This window comes from Panthera onca, chromosome B3 (assembly GCF_046562875.1).
Source record: "Panthera onca isolate mPanOnc1 chromosome B3, mPanOnc1 haplotype 2, whole genome shotgun sequence".
In the NCBI taxonomy this organism is placed as follows: Eukaryota; Metazoa; Chordata; class Mammalia; order Carnivora; family Felidae; genus Panthera; species Panthera onca.
The window spans coordinates 117,309,469-117,333,373 of record NC_138344.1 but is presented as its reverse complement, the minus strand read 5'-3'; the positions used below and the strand labels follow the sequence as shown (position 1 = coordinate 117,333,373).

Sequence of the window (23,905 nt, the reverse complement as noted above, 5' to 3'; positions counted from 1 at the left end):
GGATTGATGCTTTTCTCACTTGCTCCTCCCACTAATCCTGAGAAGCAGGTACTCATTTGCATCATCCTCATTTTGAGGATGGACAGTTGAGGTTTTGAAAGGAAATAAAGGACAGCAAATGCTCTAAGTCACTTAGCTGGTGAGGCTCCACCTCTGGAAGCTCAAATCCCTTTCTCTCCTCACTGGGCACCTTCGAGGGAGGGTGGTAGCCTGCTTGCATCAGAATTACCGGCTGCTGAGTGGAAAGTCAGACTCCTGGTCTCCACCCTGATCTACTGAACCAGTAGAGTGGGGTGGAGCCGGGCATCTACATTCCAAAGGAGTGCCCGGTGACTCTCGCATACAACCCCCTTCCCCCTGTGCTTATTCCCTGGTTCCCAGGCAGGCTGAGAACCTGCCCTTCTCCCAGATGGGAGAAATGTGGGGGAGCCCACCCTTACAAAGCCTCCCCATGCCCTCCTCTTCTCCCTGGCCTAGAGTGGCCCCAAAAGCTCTGGGGGAGGCAGCAAATGGGCTGCACGTGGGTGGGGAGAGGGTGGCTTGTGTGGACCGCATTGACCTGTGGCTTCTTACCCTTTCTGTGGTTCCTGTGTCCTTCCCACCCCTCCCCTAATGTGCCTCTGCCCAGGGTCCTTGCAGGAGGAACCAGGACTGGTGTCATCAGTCAGTGGCCAGTGCTGGGCGGGACTGAGCCCTGTTTGGTGACGATGTTAAGTTTCCCTGTGACTAAAAGGGAGTCGGTATTGCCAGGTGAAATCTTAGCATGAGCCCCGCAGAATATGGGGCCTCGGTTTAGAACCACGCATCCTTTCCCTGCCTTGTCTTCCTCTGCACTCACTCTGCCTACCTCATGTTCTTCACTCTCCTGTCCATTCCGGCAACTTAAAGTAAACAATCTGAAGGAAGAAGTTCTGTTGTCCTATTTACTGGTCGGCGACAATGGCTTGCCCACCCCTCACCTTAAGTCAGTTCGTATGGAGCCCCTGCCACGTCTCTTTTCCTGAGATACGCAAGCATATCATGCAGGGTGTGGTCCTCACAGCCTCTTAGGAGTCATAGGATATTGGGGCTAGAGTGTCAGCCTCACGAAGGCAGGAACCTGCTGTATACCCACTGTCTAGAAGGGTGTTGGCATGTAGTAGGTGCTCAGTGAACATTTCTTGACTGAATTAACATTAGAGCTGAAGGGCACTGCTAAGTTAAGCTTGCCCAGAAGGACAAGGGGAGCAAACAGAGTCTCAGAGAGGTGAAATCGCCTGGCTGAGTTTGCACGGCAAGTAGATGGTGTGGTTGGGGTTAGAACCTACATCAACAGGATTATTCCTGAACTCCCAAGAATGTTAAAGTCTAAGTCATGGCTTTTGAAATGTCCATCTTATAAGTCCAGAGACCTCTGGCTGGTTTCTTGGTGGGAGAAGGTGTTTGGACCCCTCTCTTTTTCTTCGTCCAGGATCTCAGGGATCCCGACAGAACCAACAGGTTGTTCCCTCCCCCCCACCTCAGCAGCCCCCAAAATGCTAGCTTTGGTTTTTCAGGCTGACAGTCTAAACACTACCTCATCCTAAAAGTAAATGGTGAACTATTTTCATACAGTCTTAAAATTTTAATTTGGAAAACTCCTGTCCTTAGAATGCGAAATTCACCAGGCATTTTATATCCCGTAGGCTGAGCGACCTACTAGAACCTTCTTGCCAATCCCTCTTGTGAGCACCCCTTGTGGAAAAGGACTAGGGGATTTGACCAGCATCGCAACTTACTCTTTGAGTCAAAATGTCTTGTGGCCTAAAAATGTTCACTCGGGGGCACCTGGTTGGTTTGGTTGGTTAAGGGTCCAACTTCCACTCGGGTCATGATCTCGCATTTCATGAGTTGGAGCCCTGTGTCGGGCTCTGTGCTAACAGCTCAGAACCTGAAGCCTGCTTCAGATTCTGTGTCTCCCTCCCTCTCTCTGCCCCTCCCCCACTCACGCTCTGGCTCTCTCTCTCAAAAATAAATAAACATTAAAAAAAATAAAATGTTCACTCAGTTCAGGGTTCTTTTTCTCTCCCTCCTCCCCCCTTACCCCCTTCACAAAGTGGGGCATTTTGATGCTATAGTGGTGGGTGGGGATGAAAACTTAAAATAATTAATGTGAGCCTCAGTCAGCCCTCAATTTCACCTCACTTGTGCACCATCCAATGTTGACCTCTACTCCATTTCTGACCTCCCTGCTTTAAGACCCTTCATCCAACTTCGGTCCTCTGTTCCTGGACGTTACCCCATGCCTAACTCTCACGGCATCCCTAACCCCATCTCTGAGCTTGTCCTTTCCCATCCCTGAGGTTAGGGTTGGGTGACCGCAGGGAGAGAGGGAGAAATACCTGTTTCTCACATGACGTTGTATTTAAAAAAAGTTTTTTTAGGGGTGCCTGGTTGGCTCAGTTGGTTAAGCGTCTGACTTTGGCTCAGGTCATGATCTCACGGTCCGTGAGTTTGAGCCCCGCGTCGGGCTCTGTGCTGACAGCTCAGAGGCCTGGAGCCTGCTTCAGATTCTGTGTCTCCCTCTCTCTCTGACCCTCCCCTGTTCATGCTCTGTTTCTTTCTGTCGCAAAAATAAATAAATGTTAAAAAAAATTAAAAAAAAATTTTTTTTTAAGTTTATTTACTTATTTTTGAGAGAGAGACAGAGAGAGCGAGAGGGGGAGGGGCCGAGAGAGAATCCCAAGCAGGCTCTGCACTGTCAGCATGGAACCTGATATGGGGCTTGAACTCACAAACCGTGAGATCACGACCTGAGCCGAAACCAAGAATCGGATGCTTGACCAACTGAGCCGCCCAGGCGCCCCGACCTCATATATTTTAAAAGCTGAAAGTTCATTTATTTTCAATGTTTATTTATTTATTTTGGTGGGGGGGGGGGACAGGCAGAGAGAGAGGGAGAGAGAATCCCAAGTAGGCTCCGTGCCTTCCGTGCAGTGCCCTACACCCTGCTCGATCTCACAGAACGTGAGGTCATGACCTGAGCCGAAATCAAGAGTCAGATGCTTGGCTGACTGAGCCACTCAGGTGCCCCTAAAAGCTGACAGTTTCGTGGTTTGTTGCTGAGGCATTGTCAAAGGGCAGTTCCATCAAAAGCAGCCAATTCAAAAGGGCTGTATCAAAGTTGTGTGGGAGTCAATATCATGCACCCTTTCTAACCTGTGAGTAACAATCATCATGATAAAGAAGGATATATGGACGCTCTGCTAACATATTAAGCACAGTGCTAGGCACTTCCCCTAGTGGCTGTTTGTCAAATCTTAATAGCAGTCCTAGGAGACACGTATTTTAATCTTTATTGATGAGAAAGCAGGGACAAATATCTTAAGGAGCTTGCCCCAGGGCCGGCAGTAAGGAAGGAAGGCAAGTACAGAATTACTAAGTGGCATAGACTCATTAAATTTGTATCCTGAATAGGTGAAGTGTTTGCTTTGGGGTCCTGCCTGGACGTTTCAGTGTGGTGTCATGGTGGCCTCTGAAATGCCCAAGGTCAGAGAACACTCACTGTCTTGACCCTCCCACAGGCCATGCCAGAAATAAACCTGAAGACAGTTTTCCAAAGGTGCCATCCTGAGGAATGGTGTAGAGATGAGATCTGATGCCGGATTTCTCCTGCCCTTGCTGCCTTTCAACCAATATTTAAGCCTTTGGCAGTTATGGGGACGGAAAAGAGACCAGTCTATTCCACGCCCTCCCGGAGCTCACAGCATAGAGGCAGGTGCAGTTACCTTTGTGATAAGGTGCACAGCAAAACACTAAGGGAGAGGGGCCAGTGAGCAGAGGACTCTGGGAAGGAATGACTCACAAAATCATGTCACAGTTCGGGAGTCATTTGGTGGTACTTCCGTCCCTGGTTTCCCACACTTCCAGAAGAGTAGCGGTTGCAAGAATAGGCTGTCTTCTTCTCCAGGGGGAGAATTATTACAATGTAAGATGTTTTTCCAAAGTTTGCAGGACTGGGCTTTGTGACTGCAGGAGGTAATGAGTGTGGACACACTCTGAGTCCTTTAAAGCCCTTTGGCTGATGCAGGGCAAGCCATCGTTAGTAGGTGTGCAGAGATGAGTGGAAGGCGAGGAGCAGCTCCTGTTACTGTCCTACCCTCCCCCCACCCCCACCACCGGGCACCGGGATGGGGGGGGGGACACTCACTGAGGGAGCCAAAGGAATGAGTGAAATCAAGGTTCTGAGAGTTTCAGAGAATATGTGGCTTCTATCAGCAAATGGTGGTCAAGCAGCATGATGACCAAGAAGCGGCTTTTGGATTTGGCAAGAAAAGGAGGAAATGAGTCCCTAAGAACCGGTGGCTTCTGAGGAAGGATGGTTAATGGTTTCTAAATGGAATGGACAGATGAACATACGATATATGGGAGGAGCTTTTCAGTAAATGTAAGGAAGGAGGTTGGATCATTGCTAGAAGGGTCCTTTGATGATTGATGGCCTTCTCATGCCATCCCTGCGTTAGTGTGTGGAGAAGGTGAAAGAAAGGAAGGCCTGAGGTGAAAGAAAGAAAGGAGGGTTGACTGGGTCCAGAAGAGGCAGAGCACATGGGGCTGTGGTTCAGGAGGAAGGCTCCCCCTGAAAGAGAAGAGAGACCTTTGCGTAGAAACTAGGGATGTGTTTGAAAAACAAACCATCAGTTTTCCACACCTTTGTTTTTACCAGGACACACGAAGATGACCCTGTGTGCCCCATGCCGGCAGCTTCTGCTCCTTGGCTCAGAGAGTTCTGGCTCCACCTCTGTTTCAGGAGTGGCAGGTCCTCTCCCTCTTCAGTGATGGCCTGTGGAGATGGCCTTCGTCAGCGCGGCCCCACGCCAGTCTGGGGCTGCACCTTGAATTTGGAAGCAGGAGTGTGTGTGTGTGTGTGTGTGTGTGTGTGTGTGTGTGTGGTGTGTGCGTCTCCAGGGCTGGCCGGCACTCTCAGGAAACCGAGGCTCTGAGCAGAAAGTGACCGTCTTTGTTAATTTTCCTCAGTTGCTGGCTTGATGGCTCCTCGCACGCGGCAGAGATGGAGCGCGTAGTTCTTGAATAAACCACAGAAGCATCTAGTTATGGCAGAGGGAGGGGGATCTCAGATATTCTCGTTATATTTTTGGTCCCTGTCTTTTCCAGGACACCACCCGGGACTCTGTGTGTTTTACACCCACGTCCCTGGATACTCGTTTTGTTGCCCTGGTGGAAAGGAATCTCTGTTAATGGAACAGACTCACTGGGTGGACTCAGACCCAGGTACCTCTGAGGGCGGCCCATGGGTCACAGCCTATAGCCTTGGCACCTGCTCCCGCCCTTCACTTCCTTTACTCTCTGCCTCCTTATTGAAAAAAAAAAAAACAACAACCAAAAACACAACAAAAAACCTCCCAACCCCTGCCCCCAGTACTCTACCAATTCCAGTGAAAGAAGGCCTTGTGCTTAAATAATCACGTGGAAAGAAAAAAAAAAAAAAATCCCACCCTCATATAAATGTGAAAGGGTACTGGCTCCGGACAGCTTTCAGTCTTTATTTAAATTAGGGATTTTGTGGATTGTTGTTGTTTTGTTGTTGTTTTTGTGGGATGGTATCCAGTATCCCAATGTTCATGTAATGCCTTGACTTCACTATCGCTTCTCCTAGGATAATTATAGGTTGGCATAATGTGCCTATTGTTCTGTTCCACAAAGCAGCGCTGTCATCCAATGATGGGATGGGGGGAGTGGGAAGGGGGTGCAGTGTGGATCTGGAAGGAGGATCTTTGTGTTTGTGTGAGTGTGTATGTCCTGGACAGCCATGCTGCATCTTCAAGTATTTCTCTTGTTCCTTCTTTGGATCCGTCCCCACCTAGGCGCTTTTGCCCTAGTTTTTTGTCCCTCGTGTTCCTGGTTTTGGCTTCTCGGCACACTTGCCTCCTGGGGTTATCACCCGGTGCTGGGCACAGGCTGAGGACTTCAACCTGAGCTAAGGTGTTGAAGAAAGCGTTTGAAATTCTTGCAGGGAAGTTACTTGCCCGAATAGGACAGGCTCAAGGGCCTCTGGTATTGCAGATGACCCCAGATGTCATTCAGGCCCGCCCTCTTCACGGGACATGTTTGTGTTTTTCTCATTTGAGTTGTTCAGGACCTTTTGCACTACAAACTCATGATGCTTTTGGGGATATATCGGATAACGTAGACAGTCATTCATGCATCGAACAAAAGCTCATCGAGTGCTCGCCGTGAGTCTGGGTCCCAGACTAGATGGTGGGCATATGGTGATGAGAGAAAAAGGGCACCAGCCCAGCCCTCATGGCACTTCCACTCCAGGTGCCCAGGGAGGCAGGTAGAAGAACGGCAGGTGTTGTTAAGGAGCCCAGAGCTGGAGGATATGCTGGGCTTATCTCTTATAGCCAGAATTTAGAACTAGAAGTTCATGACCCATGTGGCAGCCTTTGCCAGGTGATACCTTTTTTTTTTTTTTTTTTTTTTTTTTTTTTTAATGAGATGTCTCAGACTGAGGTCTCCCCTAGAGACCTATACGGCAGTACCTATTACATTTCTCTCCTTCTCTTCCCATTCCCCCTCTTGCCAGACCTTCTGCTCTGGAGCTAGTAGCTCTGTGTAGAAATGTTTTTGACTCCAGCCATAAGCAGTTCTTTGACCAAGCACCGTTGGCATCCAATTGGGAACTGCCTATGTTACCGTGAGCCTTGGAAGCCATGGCCTTCATTGCTCACCCTGAAAGAGGCAAAGGCAGACATTTTTGAGGCCAGGGGACACAAGGGCCACTGGGCTGAGGTTCTGTGACCACAAGCTTAGAAGGAGAGAATTTTTCTGTCCTCGGAAGGGAATTGCTCAGTTTTGGTACCTGGAAAGGCAAATGTTTTATACTAAAAATGAAAAAAATTTTTTTTGACCGTTTCTTTTTGAGAGAGGCAGAGTGTGAACAGAAGAGCAGCAGAGAGAGAGGGAGACACAGAATCGGAAGCAGGCTCCAGGCTCTGAGCTGTCAGCACAGAGCCGGACGTGGGGCTTGAACTCATGAACTGTGAGATCATGACCTGAGTCGAAGTCGGACGCTTAACTGACTGAGCCACCCACGTGCCTCTAAAAATGGATATTCTTGATCTAACACTCAAATTATTTTATCCTTATTTTATCTGGTGACTTTACTGCATGGGGTGGGTGGAAAGGTGGCCAGTGGGCAGGGACCCTGAACCTCCACGGGGCTGATGATGGCAGGATGTGGACGTGGGAGCACCGAGGTCCTGAAGGATAATGTGACAGCTGTCCCTGACCACGGTATCAAACTGAGACAGGTCAGGAGATGAGAAATGGAAGATCTGGCCATTTGTGGTCTTTGGAGAAATCACCTCGGAGGAATAGCACTCACATGAGCCCAGAGAAAAGGAGGGTTTTTAACCTTGCTCCTCACCAGTTATATCCGAAAATACATTCTTCAAAATAAACAAATGCATCCCCTTTGTATATATTTTAACAGAATCCAAATTCTTTCCTCCTGGTAAGATAAAAAATAAACACCCAGGGCTGAAGATACATGTATTCAGGGACAATCAGAAATGTGGAGGCATGTGGGTGGTTCAGTTGGTTAGGCGTCCGACTCTTGATTTCAGCTCAGGGCATGGTCTCGCGGTTTCGTGAGATCGAGCCCCACCTAGGGCTCCATGCTGACAGCGCGGAGCCTGCTTCTGATTCTCTCTCTCCGACCCTCCCCCACTTATGCGCTCTTTCTCCTTCCCTCCCTCTCTCAAAATAAATAAACTTTAAAAATTTTGAAAAAAAGTGGGTTTCAGCCTTTGCGCTGCTTGGGGGCATGTGACCTGACGTGTGGAACCTCAGCAGAGGTTCAGGGCTCAGCATCTTCACTTCCGCTCCCAGGAGCTGATTCTGAACGTGAATATCTACGTGCCTCTCCCAAAGCGTGGTGTCGGAACACTGGGCAGCCCCTTGATGATGGGCTACTCTGGCAACCCAGAGCTCGCACAACCTTTGAGCTGTGAGGGGGTCTCACTTTGCAGATGAGGAAACTGAATCCCAGAAAAGTCAGTGGTGGGCTTCAAGGCCAAAGCTGCAGAGCAGGACGAGAACCCAGGACCCTCGACTCCAGGTTGTATACAGTTTCCTATGTCTATCCCCTCATGAGTCTTGTTGCCTCTCTCAAATATAAGCATGTTGAGGGGAGAGACCCTGTGTCAGTCTTCTGCAGTATCGTGTCTTTTGTGGTGTTCCAGGGGCTGATGGAACCCCTGGAGAGACCCCATCAGATGGAACCCCAGCGAGAGACCATTTGCTCGCTGGTTCTCACGTTTGTTGGTGCCTTCTTTTTAAAAAGAATTTTTTTTTTAATGCTTATTTTTGAGGGAGAAGGAGACAGAATGTGAGCAGGGGAGAGGCAGGGAGAGAAAGAGGGAGATAGAGAATCCAAAGCATACTCCAGGCTCTGAGCTGTCAGCACAGAGCCCGACACGGGGCTTGAACTCACGAACCGCGAGATCATGACCCGAGCTGAAGGCGGACGCTTAGCCGACTGAGTCACCCAGGCGCCCCTGTTGGTGCCTGCTTTGCTCCTCGGTGGGAGTCTGTTTTTCCGTGGCTCGTCCCACGCTTGTGTTTCCTCAGCTCTGGGACTGAGTCACCTGGAAAGTGGATGCCAGGCAGGGAGGGTATCCACCATGAAGGATTATTCCTGAGGAAGCTAGTATTTCTTACCCCCTCAGCAGCTACCCTTCTCTTATGGCCTTGGAGTATTTATGCGTGCCGCTCTGTTTTCTCCCACTGTTCCATGCATTCGTTTCCTGGCAGCACGGATAGATGAGATGCAGAACCCTCACATCGTGTGTTTCGTGCCTCACGCTTGGGGTGACATACCCCAGCATGAACAGGCCTGGTCCAGGTGCCACTCAGCATGAGTGCCGCTTTCCTGGTCTGACCCAGGAAAAGAGGGATTCTTACGCTCGGAACTCTGTGATGACTTCACAAAGACAATGAAAGGGGAATACGGTTCACAGTGGAGCGAACGCGGTCTAGTTTCTGAAGCAAGCAGTTGCCTGAACTGTGAGCACACCCCCCCCCCCCCCCCCACAGTGACTAGCTCACAGCGTGGTTCTATGTGAATCACCAACTACCTCCCCGAAGTCGTGCCGACGCCTCCAGCCCGGTGGCTGAGGCTCTGAGCTCCACTGTTGCTGTCTTTCTATTGTTTTCTCAGTTCTTTGAGCCACCTGGTGGCCCTCCTTGGTCACCCTAGACCCCGCATATCCTTGTTTCAAGGCAAGAGCCTCGTGGATACATTTGTGGACACTGCCGATCATTACCCCAAGTCCAGGCACCAAAACACTGCCTGCATTCTTTGTAGTTCTTTCTGTTTCTGTGGCTGGTGTCCAGATCCAGGTAGATGCTGGGGACTGAGGGGGAGGCTACTTCCTCAGGCCAGGTTTTCTTCTGAGGCAGCTGCCTGTGAATGCAGGAATGGTTTCTCCTTGTGCTGCACTGTTGGTGGGAGTGTGGGAACCATCTTGGCTTGGGAGGGAGGAGGGCAACTATGGGATGAATGCTACCCAGAGAGTCATCCCCCGTTATTCCAGAGACGAAAGCCACACGGAAGTAAGTCTGTGGCTATTTTCTTTCCTGTGTTATCAAATGGTCCCCGACTGTATTTCATTGTTTGTGTTGTGCCTATGTGTATGCAGGCTCGATGTGCAAATACATAACCACTTGGTGCCCGCCCATCCACTCATCCATCCACAGGTTTATCCATTGAATGATCAAACGGTCCATCTATCCATCCATCCATCCATCCATCCATCCATCCTTTCAGCCATCCATTTATAAGGGATGATAAATTGATATACTTAAAGGGACCAGGCAGGTAAAGTAAATGAGGAAAATGCACTTGATGGGAGACAATAGGGAATGGTGGGGACTATGGTAAGCCACAGGGTGCAGTTCGCTGAGATGCCATCTCCAACGTTCCCTGACTGACCCCCACTCAGGTTGGATATGCGGCACCTGATGACCACGAGCCCATATTTATCTCAAAAGCATCCGGGTAGCATTTGAGAAACCCAGAGGTGTGTGTGTGCGGGGGGGCGGGGGGCAGCTCTTCTTCAGCCTTGTGTAGGATTTGTTGGTAAAATCAAACTCTGGAATGTGCATCAGTCAGGGTTTTTTCAGGCTGCAAATGGCAAGAAACCCAACCCACACTGCTGGAGCACAGAGAGGAATGTATGGGCTCGTGTAACTGCAAGTTCAGGAGCGTGTCTGCTTCACCTGGGACTGGGTCTGGGGGCTCAACAAGGTCATTTGAACTCCCTCCGTCTCCCCCTTCCTCTCAGTTCTGCTCCCCTCTACACTGGCCTCCTTTGCAGACAGGCCTGCTGCCTGGGTGTCTCCCAACAGCTTTCAGGTAAACATTTTTATCAGCTTTGCCACACTGGGAGAAAGAGAGCACCTCTTTGCCACAGAAACTCTAGGATTGACCTGAATTGGCCTCACTCAGGCCTGGGGAGGTGGTTTTCTGCCGCGGCACAAGCCTGTCTCTAAAGTTGCAGGATGGAGTGGGACTGATTTTACTCAACTGGTGGTGGGGGAGAGGCGGCGGGGGAGAGGAAAATGGAGATATTGTCACCGTAGTGACAGCTCGGCAGGCAGACAAACCTGTGACCTCCACAGGGGGATGGGCTGGTGTTCACAATCGCACTGGAAAGCAAGACCCAGGCCACTGAGCGTGACCGGGGCTGCCCCCCTGCCTTTCTGCCCTACCTCCCAGTTTGAGTAGCCGCGGCCCCTGACGTCTGACCAGCTTCCACTGTGCCCAGGATGAGGGGAGCACCGTGCTGGGTGGGCAGAGATAGCCTTGCACTGCCTCCTACATACTCCTGAGATGCTTGGGGAGAAATAAGTCTCATGCTCAGTCCAGAACAGAGACGTTCAAAGATTTTGCTGTTTGGGGGAGAGGACAGTAACCCAAGAGGGTTCTGAAGTGCCCAGAGCCCTGCGTGAACTTCCCGCCAGGTTGTGCTGCTGTAGGAGGAGTGGCCCGGATAAAGGGTTCCCTTTCAGCTTTGCCGACTTGGACTCAGAGCTCAGCTGCACGGATCCCATGACTTGGCCCAAGGCGGGAACTGAGGCCCCGGAAGAGCCGTACTTCCAGTTTGGAGCCTCTGACTTCCCACCCTGAAGGAGAGAAGCACTGGGCTTTATTGCTTGCAGCCGGCAGCCCCCTGGTGTGGCCTAGTGGGGACCCAGAGTTCTCCATTGGAACTTTGGTCCCCGAGAGTAAATCAGGCAGATCAGGTCTGACCTCAGTCACGTGTATTCCTTAGTGCCAGAAATACCAGCTCTCTTAGGATTGAGCAACCGTTTTTTCCTCACCATCAAGGATGATTTTTAACTGTTTCCTACCTTGGATTTTTGTTGTTGTCGAAAATATCTACCAGAGAGCAGAATGTTAAAAGGAAGATAGAAGAAGGGGCAAATGAAGGGCGTAAAAGGATGTATTTATGAAACCACTAGAAGCTGTCCGTAAGTACAGCTCATTTCCCTGTAGGGAACGTAGAATCCCTGATGGTGGAGAGCATCCAAGAACCTTCACACCCTATCTCGTTTGCTAGAACAATCCAGTGAGGTTGACAGGGAAGGGCCATTTTCTTTTCATGTATGTCTCCCAGATGTAGACACGGTCTTTGAGAGCGATTTTTTCTGCCTCCTATCCATGTGCCGTGCTTAGTCCGATCTCCTGCATGCCTCCCTTGTCACTTCTCCGCCTCACCTTACCCCCATGGGAAGATCTGCCCTCTCTGCTCCCTCCCTCTCTCTAATTCTCCTTACCTTCCAGATTCCACCTTTCTAAAACCTTCCAGAGTGATTCCCGACGCCACTGGTCTCTCAATTCTTTTTATCGGCAACAGTGCTTGTAGATTGCATTTATTACAGCGTACTTGGGTTAGGGCAGAAGACGCAAAAAACAGCCCTGCCCTCCAGAGGCCTACATTCTAGGAAAATGGGAAAGAGAAGACCCGGCTCGCAGAGTTGTTGTCATGATTAAATGGATTATTATACATGCAATGCTTGGCATAGTGCCTGAGACACAGACAGTGCTCCATAAATCCAACATGCTCAGGGTTGTATGTGATATTTAATCCATGCAACTGTTGTGAGAGGCTGATTTTCCTGTGTCCTTTTGCAGATAAAGAAGGGGATGTTCAGATATGTTATGCAATTTTCCCACAGTCACATAGCTAATTAGCAGGAGATCTGAGATCCAAATTCTAAAACTCTCTCTCTTTTTTTAACCTCACCTGAGATACTTTGGTGATAAAAGCAAATGACGCACAATGTTGTCCTAAGATAAAATCCTTGTTCCTTTGGTGACTGCCTCAGTTCGCCCATCTACGAAATGGGAAAGTAGAAAGGTTCATGTTGGGAATTGTTGACTATAGCCCGTAGCCCAGAGTGATCACAATTCAGTTAAAAATAACCCCATGGTTTGCAGGAGAAGCCGGGTAGGGGAATGGAGCCTGGGCTTGTGGAAGATTGCTTGGGTCTCATACCTGTCTTCTTTCTGCAGAAAGTAAACTGAGATCCCCGTCTCTGGACCATGTCTGGCCTAGGAAATTCTGATCATAAATCCAGATCTTTGGGTATTTCTGTGGGGGCTGCTCAGGCCTCGGCACGAGAAGGTCGGTCTGCATTGGGCTGAGGTGGCCCCTCTGATTTCTGGGGCCCGACAGGGATTTGCTAGTATTTGCTGACAAGTAGTTCATATCAAGCTGGTTTATTTAGTCACGGGGCTACCAGAACTCGTGGACAGCTTGTTGGTGGCCATATGCGAAGCATTAACGGTGTGCCTGGCGTGGAGTAAAGGATTCCGGGTGAATTTTTTTCTTTATTCCTCATGACACGAGGACACTGCAAAGGTAGTATTTCAGTTGGGGAAATAGAAGTTCACACAGACATGTCTCTTAGGCACCATACACTTTGTACTTAAATTAGATTTTTGCTGCCAAGTAGGATGTTTTCAGTGTTCTTGAGCTCAGGGCAGAACCTTATTTCCTCCAATCCCTCACCGTTGCTGTAACAATTCTCGAGTGCATTTTTCAGCAGAACCCACCTTTGGTAGACAGAATAGGAACCCCTCTGAGATGTCTGTGTCCTAATCCCTGGAATCTGTGAAAACATTACCTTACAAGGAAAGGGACTTCGCAGATATGATTAAATCAAGGACTTGGAGGTGGGGAGATTATCTTGGAGTATATGGATGGGCCCAATATAATCACAGGGGGCCTTATACGAGGGAGTCTGGAAGGTCAGAGTCAGAGGCAGCCATACGACAATGGATGCAGGAGTCTAAGTGACACAGTGGAGGTGAGGGAATTCCACAAAGCAAGGAATGTATGCAGCCTCTAGAAGCTGGAAAAGACGAGGAAACCCATTCTCCCCCAGAGCTTCCGGAAGGAAAGCATCCCCGCCAACACCTTGATTTTAACCCTCTGCAACTCATTTTGGACTTCTGACCTCCAGAACTATAAGATGGTAAGTTTGTGTTGTTTTAAACCATCAGGTTTGTGGTAATTTGTTAACAGCAGCAATACGAGACCAACACAACCGCCTTTCCACGTGTCCTGTTGGAATATTCTAAAGTTCCAGCTAAGACTCCTCTTCCTTTGTGACCCGGTGCCCTTTAAACAAAGGGGGCAGGTGCTCTCTACCCACTCCCGGGCAGATCTCTGCTGGAGTTAGGTTTCTGCGGGTGGGGGTGGTTTTGTACTGAATCATCAACACACTCATGATCGTGCTTCTGACCACTGACCCTGCTGGCTAGACAGCTGACTGGTGGTGGTGGTGGGGCAATCTGAGCCGATGGCGTTGAGCTGTTTTAGTTTTTGATACACTCTGCTCTGTCTCTGTGGACAGAGAAGCCCGTGGAACAGACGATACTATCTGGGAGTTAACTCGGGAGCCGTGTTTTCCCACCACGGATGGTAGCAGCCAGTGGAAGGTGGGACCCCATGTCAGAGTAACAACAGCTACTGTTGACTGATCACTCACAGTGAGGTTATATCATCGGTTCTCAGTGATCCGAGGAGGAGGGTCCTGTAATCACCCCCGCTTTGCAGATGAGGGAAGTGAACCTCAGAGAGGTCCACAGATGGCACAGCAAGTGAACGAGGAGCCAGGATTCAAACCCAGCACCCTCGCCGCTCCCTTAAATGGCGTGCTGCCTCTCACGTGTGCGCTACGGCCCGGATGAGGCGCTTTTTAAACGTCTGCTGGCTAAGTGAATGAATGACTGTCGCTCAGGCCAGGAGCACCTTTATGAACCCCACCCAGAGGCAGCAGGGTAGACAGAGGGGCTACCAGAAAACCCAGCTGGACAGCAAGGAATTTAGTCCTGCAGGTACAAAGATAGCATGGAGCTGGCTATCTCACTTAGCATCTCCCATCTGGACTTGTGGGGAGGCCCAGCTAAATTCTTGTTGAATTTGGCGGTGTCTTCTATCCAGCGGAGCCCCAGGCGCCGAGCAGGAGGTAGGGATGGTGATCTCTGGAGATCTCCCTTTCCCCTGGGGCTTCCCACCCCCCACCTTTGGATGCTCCAAATGGCCCAGCTGGTGATCCAGGGTGGGCGATGGGTGCAGGCTTGACAATTTCCTTTCTTCCGTCCCTGAACATGGATGAGAGAGAAGGGGAGGAGGGGCGTGGTGATAGACATACACTTAGTGTGAAGCGGCAGGGGTCCCCTATGGCCTTTGCCTGTCTAGAAATTACCAGTGTCCCTAATATATGGCAGCTTGTGCAGATGCTTCTTCCCTTTTGCTTTCTTTTGTGTCTTGCTTTTGTGAGAGAGACGAGAATTTACCACTGATGAGCCTCATGCTATGTAATGAATAGAAGGCTAGTGACCCCAGCTGTCTCCCCCTCCCACCATCCCCAGGAACGTCTTGTCAGCCTTGGCGGTCTTTGCCTGGCCGGTTCCTACGGGCTGCTGCAGCTTTGTTAAATTGCCCCACGGCTCCTGTCTGACACTTTTGGTTTCCTTCTTCTTCAGATCCCTCTCAAGTTATTACTTCATTTGTAGCAGTGGTCAGAGCAAGGAAATTCTATTGATTTTCCTTCTTTTGTTCTCAGTTTCTCCATATATTAATTGGGTCTAATCATGTTCGCCAACCTCCTATCTTTAGGGGAGATTCAGTTTTTGGTGTTTAATGGGAGGGATAGACAGTGTTTTTGCCTGGAGCGAGAGTACTCAGATTCCAGGACTGCACAGATTTTAGGACGGAACTCAGTTTTGTATTTCAGCAGTATTTTGTTTTCGTCTTTGTTTTATTTTAAAGGTCACTGTCTGTTCTGGGTGTTTCCCGGTCCATGCAACGCCGTAAGAAGCCATTCACCTAGAGGTGTCACATCAGTGATTTAAGATTTGGAGGGGCTGGGGGGAGAGGAGGTTCAGGACAGCTCTGGAGATTTGGGCCCCATCTCATGCTGGGGCACTGGAAGCGGCCTCTGCTAATTGGACCTTGTCCTGTCAGGACACATCAGACAGGGCCACGGCGACACCCGAGCTTGGTGGGGGTGGGATGGTCTGCAGTAGCAGGTGCCACTGCTGCCGGGTCCTGGGAGCGCTTTGTTACTCTGGGGAGCGCGAGCCGGCCAGCAGTCATGTGGACTGAGGTCAGGGGGCTGTGCAGAGCCGGGTTCTCCAGGAGCCCAGGAGAGCCAGTACTGAAGTGAAGGCTGTTTGGGGCTGGGTGGTGCCAGAGCTGGTGTGTGTGTGTGTGTGTGTGTGTGTGTGTGTGTCCTCACGAGTGACGATGTTTGCCTTCAAGAATACTCCTAACACTAAAAAAAAAAAAAAAATACTCCTAACACGAGAAATTTGTTTTTTTTTTTCTTTCTTTTTCGATCGCCTTCCAAAAAAAAAGACAAAACAAAACCCCTTAGTCCTTGAATTGTGTTAAGGGGAGCATAAATTTTGGCTGTAGGGAGCACTCGAGGAAGCGCAGCTCAGCTCCAGGTCCTGCAGCAGGAAGCCTTCCTCCCTTTTTGTCGCTGCCTGGTCCCTCTGCCCTGCCCTTCAGAGTTTCCTTGTGACTGTCCCGAGCTAGGGCCTGCGGGCGTGTTTTGTTGACATGCTGGTGTGCGCCCAAGGACAAGCGCATGGCTCCCTGCTGGCTGTGCAGGAAGGAGCAGTGGGGGCATGTTCCAAGCCCCTGGGCCTGGTGGTGACTGCTGTGGCCAAGTGACGCCGTGTGCCCCTGGGACGGAGTGACTGTAGGCAGCACGGGGCACTCCACACTCTTTTTCCTACCCCACACCCCATCCGCATGACCCTCTTCCGGTCACGGCTGGCCCGTGTCTCTGAGCTGCCTGCCTAGGTTTGAGCACGTGGCCCTCCTACAGAAGGAAGAGATTGGCCGTCGGGCAGTGTGGACTGGTGGGAGAAGTCTGTGGATTTGGGCCGAGCTGTGCTCTAATCCCAGCTCTGCCACTGAGCAGCTCTGTGGCGTTGGTTAAACTCCCTGTCCTCTCTGAGCCTTAGTTTCCTCATCTGTTAATGTAAACCGTGAGTACGGTACCCGCCACAGGGCAGTTGCTTGACAAATTGTACGACGATTATCGAAGCCGTGAGGTCGGCTTTGTTTGCGCTAACAGCACACCGCCTGTGAAGTCCTCCAACACCCCTGCACAGGACAAGCCTGATCCTAGCAAAGGGGGCCCCCGCCTTGGACCTGATGACCTCTGCTGTCATTCTAGTCACGGGTGGACAGCTTCTTGTGTACTTGTAGGGCTTCCCTGGTGCTCCCCTCTTGCCCCGGTTAGCAAAGGGGCTAGTGGAGCCCAGGGAAAGAGTGCAGGCTGCCAGGGCAGACCTTCAAGCCAGCAAATCAACGTTTATTTATAGGTCTTGGAGGGAGACAACAGTGCAGCAGTGGAGAAGGGCCTGACCGAGGCAGCTGCAGGGGGCAGGGGGCAGGGGGCAATGACAGTGGTGGGGGGTCGGAGGGGACAGAGAGGCCAGGTGGCACTTGTGTGGTGGAGAGCCAGAGTTCCGGCAGAAAGCAGCAGATTCCAACAGAGTAAACTGAGGTGTGTGTAATAAGATGGCTATTTATAAAAGTGTGGGCAGGGGAATGTACGAGGTAAGATAGCGCAGTACCCTGGGGGCTAGGTCAAGGGGAGAGGGGAGCCGTATGGAGAGGGCTTCCTGACGGGAGCTGTGACCTTCAGTAGACCCGGCGAGGGAAGCGGCTGGGGGAGTAAATGCCCCATCTTGTTCTCTTCCCTCCCTCTGACCTGCTGCTGGCATTCACCGTTGACCCAGGCTGCAGAAGCAGAGGGAAGATGGCAAGCGGCTGACCCTGTGGGACATGCTCCTGGGGGCACAGAGCTGGGAGAAGAGTGGTGCAGAGAGAGAGCCTGGAAGGGCCAGCGGAAGAGAATTGGCACAGAGAAGCAAGGGCTAAGGGAGAAGGAAGGTGGGGGATATTTAGGGGTACATGGGTGAAGAGAGTTGAGTTACCCAGGGGGACCCAGCCAGAGGCTCTGTGGCAGAATGATTAATATCACGGCCTTGAGGAGGCAGACAGAATGGGGACTGATTTTACCCTACTTCTGTGTGGTCTTGGGCTGGCTGTTTCACCTCTCTAGGCCTGTTTCCTCATTTGTTTCACCTCTCTAGGCCTGTTTCCTCATCTGTGACGTGGGAATGATAAAGATACTATTTTCTACCTTGTAGTGGGGTGCCATGAAATACTAAAATACGCTGCAGGATGCCTGGGACACTGGAACTGGGTAAGTGGAGACAGGGCAGATAGAGGGCTTTGACAGAGGTCCAGCTGAGCAGGCCATGAGTATTGTGTAAGGCCCAGTGGGGATATTATGTGTCCGACGACTGTATGTCAGGTACCCCTAGTCACTGGGAATGCAGAGGTGAACAAACTAGACCAGTCTGTCTCCCAGGGAGCTTCTGTATCTAGTGTGGAGAGACAGGTAGTAAGTAAAGATTAATAAAATGAGTTTTGGGGTTGGCAAAGTGCTAAAAAGACCATAAACCAGGGGGTTGGGGGGTAGGTAAAGAAAGAGCAAATACTGTACAGAAGGAGTTTGGGGAAGACCTCAAGGAGGCAGGGGAGTGCAGAGCTCACAGAGAAGAAGCAGTGCTCTGTAGAGATGAGGGGAATGTTCCTGGACAGGGCCCTGCGGGTGCCAAGGCCCTGAGGCTGGTGTTTCTGGGGCAGAGAGGTGGCTCGGGGTAATAGCAGCTGCCCCTACGTGGACATGAGGACTAAGTGGAAAGTTCTTAGCCCGTGACTGGCACCTACCTATGCATGCTCAGGGACCCCGAGTTGTTGGCTGGTATTATTATTACTTTAACAAAAATTATTCTTTTAGGGGCAGCTGGGTGGCTCAGTCGGTTAAGCGTCCGACTTCGGCTCAGGTCACGATCTTGCGGTTCGTGGGTTCGAGCCCCGCGACGGGCTCTGTGCTGATACCTCAGAGCCTGGAACCTACTTCGGATTCTGTGTCTCCCTCTCTCTGCCCCTCCCCTGCTCACACTCTGTCTCTTTCCCTCTCTCTCAAAAGTAAATAGACATTAAAAAAAATTCTTCTTTTAGAACAGCGTGGCATAAATAAGTGGGTAGGTGTGGTATTAAGATGTTCCAGTGGATCAGCAGACATTTACTGCCAAGGTGGTGCCGAATGTAGCGTTGAAGAGTCCAGGCTCTGAGATGAGAACGCCCGGTTCAACTCCTGACTTGACTGCTCCCCACGTGGCCCTGGGCCTCCGACTGGAGCTGAGTGTCCTCCTCTCTGTCAGGGGGGAACAGTAACAGCGTCTCTCTCATGGGGTTGCTGCAAAGATGAAGTGCATTATTCTTTCTAAGGCACTTAAAAGGGAGCCTGGCCCACAGCAGAGGCTAGCTGCTCGTACTGTCATTGCTGAGGCTCAGGGGTAGCCCCGGTGCCAGAACCGGGAGCCAAGGGCTCTGTCTGCAAGGAGCTCACGGTTGGGTCCGAGACATGTGTTCAAAGAGATCCCGACCACCGAGGGTGGCATATGATGGTTATTGAGTAAGTGGCCCGACCGTTATTGGCCCTCCTCAAGGGCTGGAGGAGGGAAGGGAAGGCTCTGAGGAGGGCTGTGGAGACAAGAAAATGAAATTAATGCTAACTAGATCTGATAGCATCAGGTGAAGACGAAAGCGATCATATCAGTGCTTCTGCTCTTCCCACGTAGGCTTTTACAGCCATGTGCACATCCCTAGGCCGGGCCCCCTTACCTCTCATATCTGTCAGTTAGGGAGAGCCCCCCAAGTCCGTCTGTCAGCTCCTAGGGGCCCTTAAATCTGCTGCAAGTGGTTGGCACTCTTCTACCCTCGGCTTCCTCTAGGCCAGAGAGAGAAGGAGAGGTTAGAGGTCAGAGCACAGGAGCTGGGGAGCTGGGAGGACGAGGTGGATGGCAGGGTGGATGGAATTAACCAGAACCCTGTGTGTCTGGCAACTGGCAGATTCTTGTGGTAAGATAAGTGGAACCCTCTGCAAGGTAATTATTAGAGAGCATAAATTCCCCAGATAACCTGTCCTCAGAAGAGATATTGATGGCTGTGGGGCATGTGCTGGAGGCTGCCCTCCCTCCACTGATATTGACTCCTGTCCCCCACCTCTTCCTTCCCCCTCCTTTTCCTTCTTTGTTGCCTTTCTTCTAATCAGCTGCCCGTCCGGCCTTCCTCCCCTACAGGCCTTGGCCTACAGCTCAAGTTGGCTCTTCTGGACCCTTCTTTTCACTCACTTCTTGGCTCTCTAAATGATGGAGGTCCCAGAGCATAGCACGCCCCCCTGCACCCTTACAGTTCAGCAAGATTGGTGGGAGAGGCACAGAGGTGCAGCCCCTGTGGGGAAGAGTTTCAAAGAACGGAAGGAAGCCCCCAGCTTCTCCTGGGTCCAGGTCCTCAGAATGAGCGCTTACTGAGTGCTGTTGGGTCAGAGTCAGGCTCCGTGAAGGGCCAGGCCCGTACCTGGTCCCAGAGATGAAGAGGAGGAAGGTCAAGTGCTCAGCACAGCAGGCAGGTAGTAGGCACCTGTTGGCACCTCTCCCGCTCATCACCCTTTCCAAAGCCCCCTCTTTGCCCCAAGCCTGTGGGCCTCCCAGGGAGCTCGCACTTTGGCTGACATTCTCTAAGCATTTGTTTAACAGCCATAAAAAGAGGCAGAAGGCCTGATGGGGCGCAACTAGAGAAGGAGGGCAGGTCTCTCCTGTGTTGACCTGAGTTACTCAGTTCTGGCCCCAGACCTGTGCCCTAACTCTTGACCCAACTGGATGTGGCTTCTTAGAAGCCCATTTACTGCTTTCGCTGACCATGTTTGGGGTGGCGGGGCTCTTACCTCTCTCTGACCCCCAACAGCTTATCAGTAGAGTGACCTTATCATTTATCAGCCAAGCAAGGGCATTTTTGAGAGGCAAAGCAGGAGTTATTAATAATGATGCCTGCACCTTGATGTGAACTGGGACTGTTCCATGCAAAACGGGTGCTATTTATCAAAGTTCTCTGCCTGAGATAATGCTGATAAATATAAGCTTCTCTAGCTTCCATAATTCTGATGATGGTTTAATCCTGGTGATATTGGATCCTGGGTGCTGTGTGGCTGTCTTGCCTCACCCGTTAATATGACTCTGTGCATATTTCCATCATTTGGAACATGTGAAGATAATTCTCTAGAGACATTTGACAGGTGGAGCCTGGGGCCCAGAGGGGTGGAGAGACTTGCTGAAGATCCACAGTGACCAAGTTCCGACTTCGACCTGGCACTGAGGTCTACCCTTGATTCCCACATGGGTCTCTCAGGGGCCAAGCCCCATCTCTCCACTCCAGGACACGGTAGCATGTCCTTACCCAAACAGCAAGGGCTGGGATGCATCTGTGAGCCTTATGCTGCCTCTGGGTACATTCTGGGGAGGAGAGAGAGGATGAGGGAGGCAGGGGGGCACCAGGGGCAAAAGTCTGAACAAGACCCTCTCCTGTGCCTCGTGGTTCCTGATAATGTTACTTGGAATGAGAGGCCAAGGAGGGTTTAGGCACCATCCTGTTTGACAGGGAGCACCCCAGGGAGGGGACAGTGCTCTCAATGTCCCCATTTTCACTCAACAGGAGGCAATGAGGCCTCTGCAACTGTAGGAAGCACGTTTTGCCCATTGGCCAACAGCGTTTTCTAATAAGAAAAGGGCTTTTGAGAGAGGCTAGAAAAAGAAGTAATTTCCAGTGATGAGTTTTGCATGCTGTAGTTAACAATAATTATTAAATAGGTAGGGTGAGCTAGTGCTTGTTTTCCTTATTGTTAACTGTATTTATGGGTTTTTATTAAGTTGTACCAAGCTGGGATAATTGGGAAATGCTCCACTTGAGCTGTGGGACTCTCGGCCTCCCGTTCTATTTTCTTTCCTTCCAAGGGCGGAGTCTTTTCATCATTTGAGACTTAGGTTGTAAACCAGGAGTTGGCAAACTTTTTTTTTCTGTAAAGGTCCAGAAGGCTTCGCAGGCCACGCAGTCGCTGTTGGAACTCCTCAGTGCTACCACTGCGGTGCAAAAGCAGCTCAGACCACATGTGAATGAATGCGCATGGCTGTCTTCCAATGAAACTTTATTTATAGGAATTTGTGGGGGCTACATTTGGCCCAGGGGCTGTCATTTGCGAGCCCCTGCTGTAAACAGTGGAGAATTCCTGGAACTCGGAGCCTGGACAGTAAGGATCTAATCTCAGCCCTGCCCCGGTGTGACTGGAGGAAATTACTTCACCTCTCTGGTTATTGGTTTTCCTTGCAGTACAACAAACGCATCACATTAGACAATCTTGAGCACTCCGGGATTCTTATGGTAATCTGGCATTTTCCTTTTTGTCCCTTCAGTCAATGTTCAGAGAGCCACAGGGCCTCTCAAAGCCCGTTACCCCTTGTTCACCTTCGGGATGGATTTGGTTTCTAAACCACAAAATAACGTTTTGTATTTCTCTGATGGTATCTTTTCAGGCAGCTCCATAACCAACCTACTTCTTGAGTTACTAAGAGGTGGCTCTGTGACAGGCTCTGTAACTAACAGTGCTTCTGGAACTGTTTGGCAGTTTGGGAAACCGAGGCACAAAAAAAGAAAAATGGCTAAGGCTGCCTAGCAAATTTGGTGATGCTCTTAGAGAAACCTGGTGCCTCCAAAAAAGTAAGTGTCGTTTAGGCTATTCCAGTTCTGGAGGCTCAATCTTGGTGAAGGGGCAGCAGTTGCCATGAGAGGCTGCTGGGGTCGTGGCCGAGAACAGGGTTCTGGACTGAAATTGCCTGGGCTTATGTCTTTGCAGCAGCCCCGAACACCCTAGGCAGATCACTGAAAACGCTCTGTGCCTCAGTTTCCTAATCTGTGAAATCAGGGGGAATAATCAGAGGGGGTTGTGTGGGGACGAAACGAGATCATCTGTCAGGTGCTTAGAACAGTACCTGGCACACATAGTAAATGCTCAATAAATGGCAGCCAGGCCACTGTTATTTTTGTTATCACCATCTTGTCACCCTTCTATAAATATGTCGAGGATGTTTCTTCCTCATTTTGATATTCGACTCTTCTTCAACTTTTGGATTGGAGATGTGGGCTGATCTGTATGTCAAGTGACTCTCGGTGAGGTGGAAGGATTGGGGAAAGAAGACAGGGAAGGGGGGAAGGTGCGGGGAGGGAGGGAGGGAACTTGGAAATAGCTCCACGAGGAAAGGAGGGTCAGATTTTAAATACAGCCACATCCCCTTATATTGGTGGGCTGGGAAGAAAAATAGACTTCCCTTCAGCAGTACGGAGGTTCTGGTATCTTTTGTTCTTATCCCAGGATGTGGAGGGTATGAGGGCAGCTTTAGGTATTTCTAGGGTGACTTACCTTTTGGTTTTGGTTTTGTTAGTTTCCCAGAATATTTCAGTCTTTTCTACCAGAGGACTTAAATTTGGCAACATGACCAGCCTCTTGGTCAACCTGGCTTTGTTCTGTCCTTGTTAAAAGGTTTACAAGCGTGTGGCTCAAAAACCAGCAGGCCTGAGGCAGTTTTCTCAGAGGGCCACCAGGAGAAATTGGGGTGACTCTCAACCTTGTGGCAGGTTAAATGAGACTCAGTGCTTCTTTGTTTGGCTTGATGTCCCTTAGAAGGGCGGCCTGGAGATCATTTGGTCTGCAGGGCGTTTGCTTCTGCCGGCTGATTTTAACCAACTCTGACAGGAGGGCAGAGGCCCCCAAGCGAGGTCAGGACCACAAATCCCATCCCAGCAGGTGCATGATGGGGAGACAGCGCCCTCCGGATGACCTTCAAGTTCCCATTGATTTCCCGTCAAGCAGTGCTTCCCCACCCCCCATCCTGCTCCTGTCCCTGCCACTACCCATAGGCTCGGGGCTCTGGAAAGAGACATGGATCAGTTCTCTGGGAAAGAACATGCAGAGGAGGTTAATTTAGAGACACGTCCTTTCAGGAAACTGGAGTAGGTACTTTGGGGACCATCTTCTGGCACTGCTAGTTTACAGTGCCAGCATGAGGCCTAGAATGTTCTTTTTGGGCACGGAAAAGAAGGACTGATGTCATGAAGGGCATCATTTAGCCTCTTGGCCACACTTCTCTCCAGGTTTGATAGTGTGCAGGTGGCATTGTTGGGTCATGAGCAAGATTCAAGCACGATCAGCAGAATGGGCCCCTAAGCCACTGATGACTGTGTTGGGCAGGGAGGATCAGAAGTGAGAAGGTCGTGGGTGGTGTCACTCTCATTCCCTGTGCTGGGGGCCTCCCCCTAGGACTGACCTTCTTGTGCTCTGGAAGGCCTGTCTTCCATACCATTCAAGTTGTCTGTTGCAGGTAGCCTGGATCTTTCACTTACTTTGTTTGGTGTTATATGTCGAGCGA

At 50.6% G+C, this 23,905-nt stretch overlaps 1 protein-coding gene across 10 annotated transcripts in view; it reads left to right on the top strand.

Moving 5' to 3' along the window:
- Positions 1-23,905, top strand: part of DPF3 (double PHD fingers 3) — a 303,761-nt gene that overhangs the window by 114,547 nt on the left and 165,309 nt on the right. The window contains exons 1-2 of one of the 10 annotated variants that reach the window (XM_060617357.3): positions 17,031-17,079; positions 17,729-17,784. The exons of 8 other annotated variants lie outside the window; for them this stretch is intronic. The gene's annotated coding sequence lies outside the window, so the exon portion shown is untranslated. Of the gene's footprint in view, positions 1-8,998; positions 9,046-17,030; positions 17,080-17,728; positions 17,785-23,905 lie in introns of those variants that run through there. One more of the 10 variants, XM_060617359.3, reaches the window with a different exon arrangement.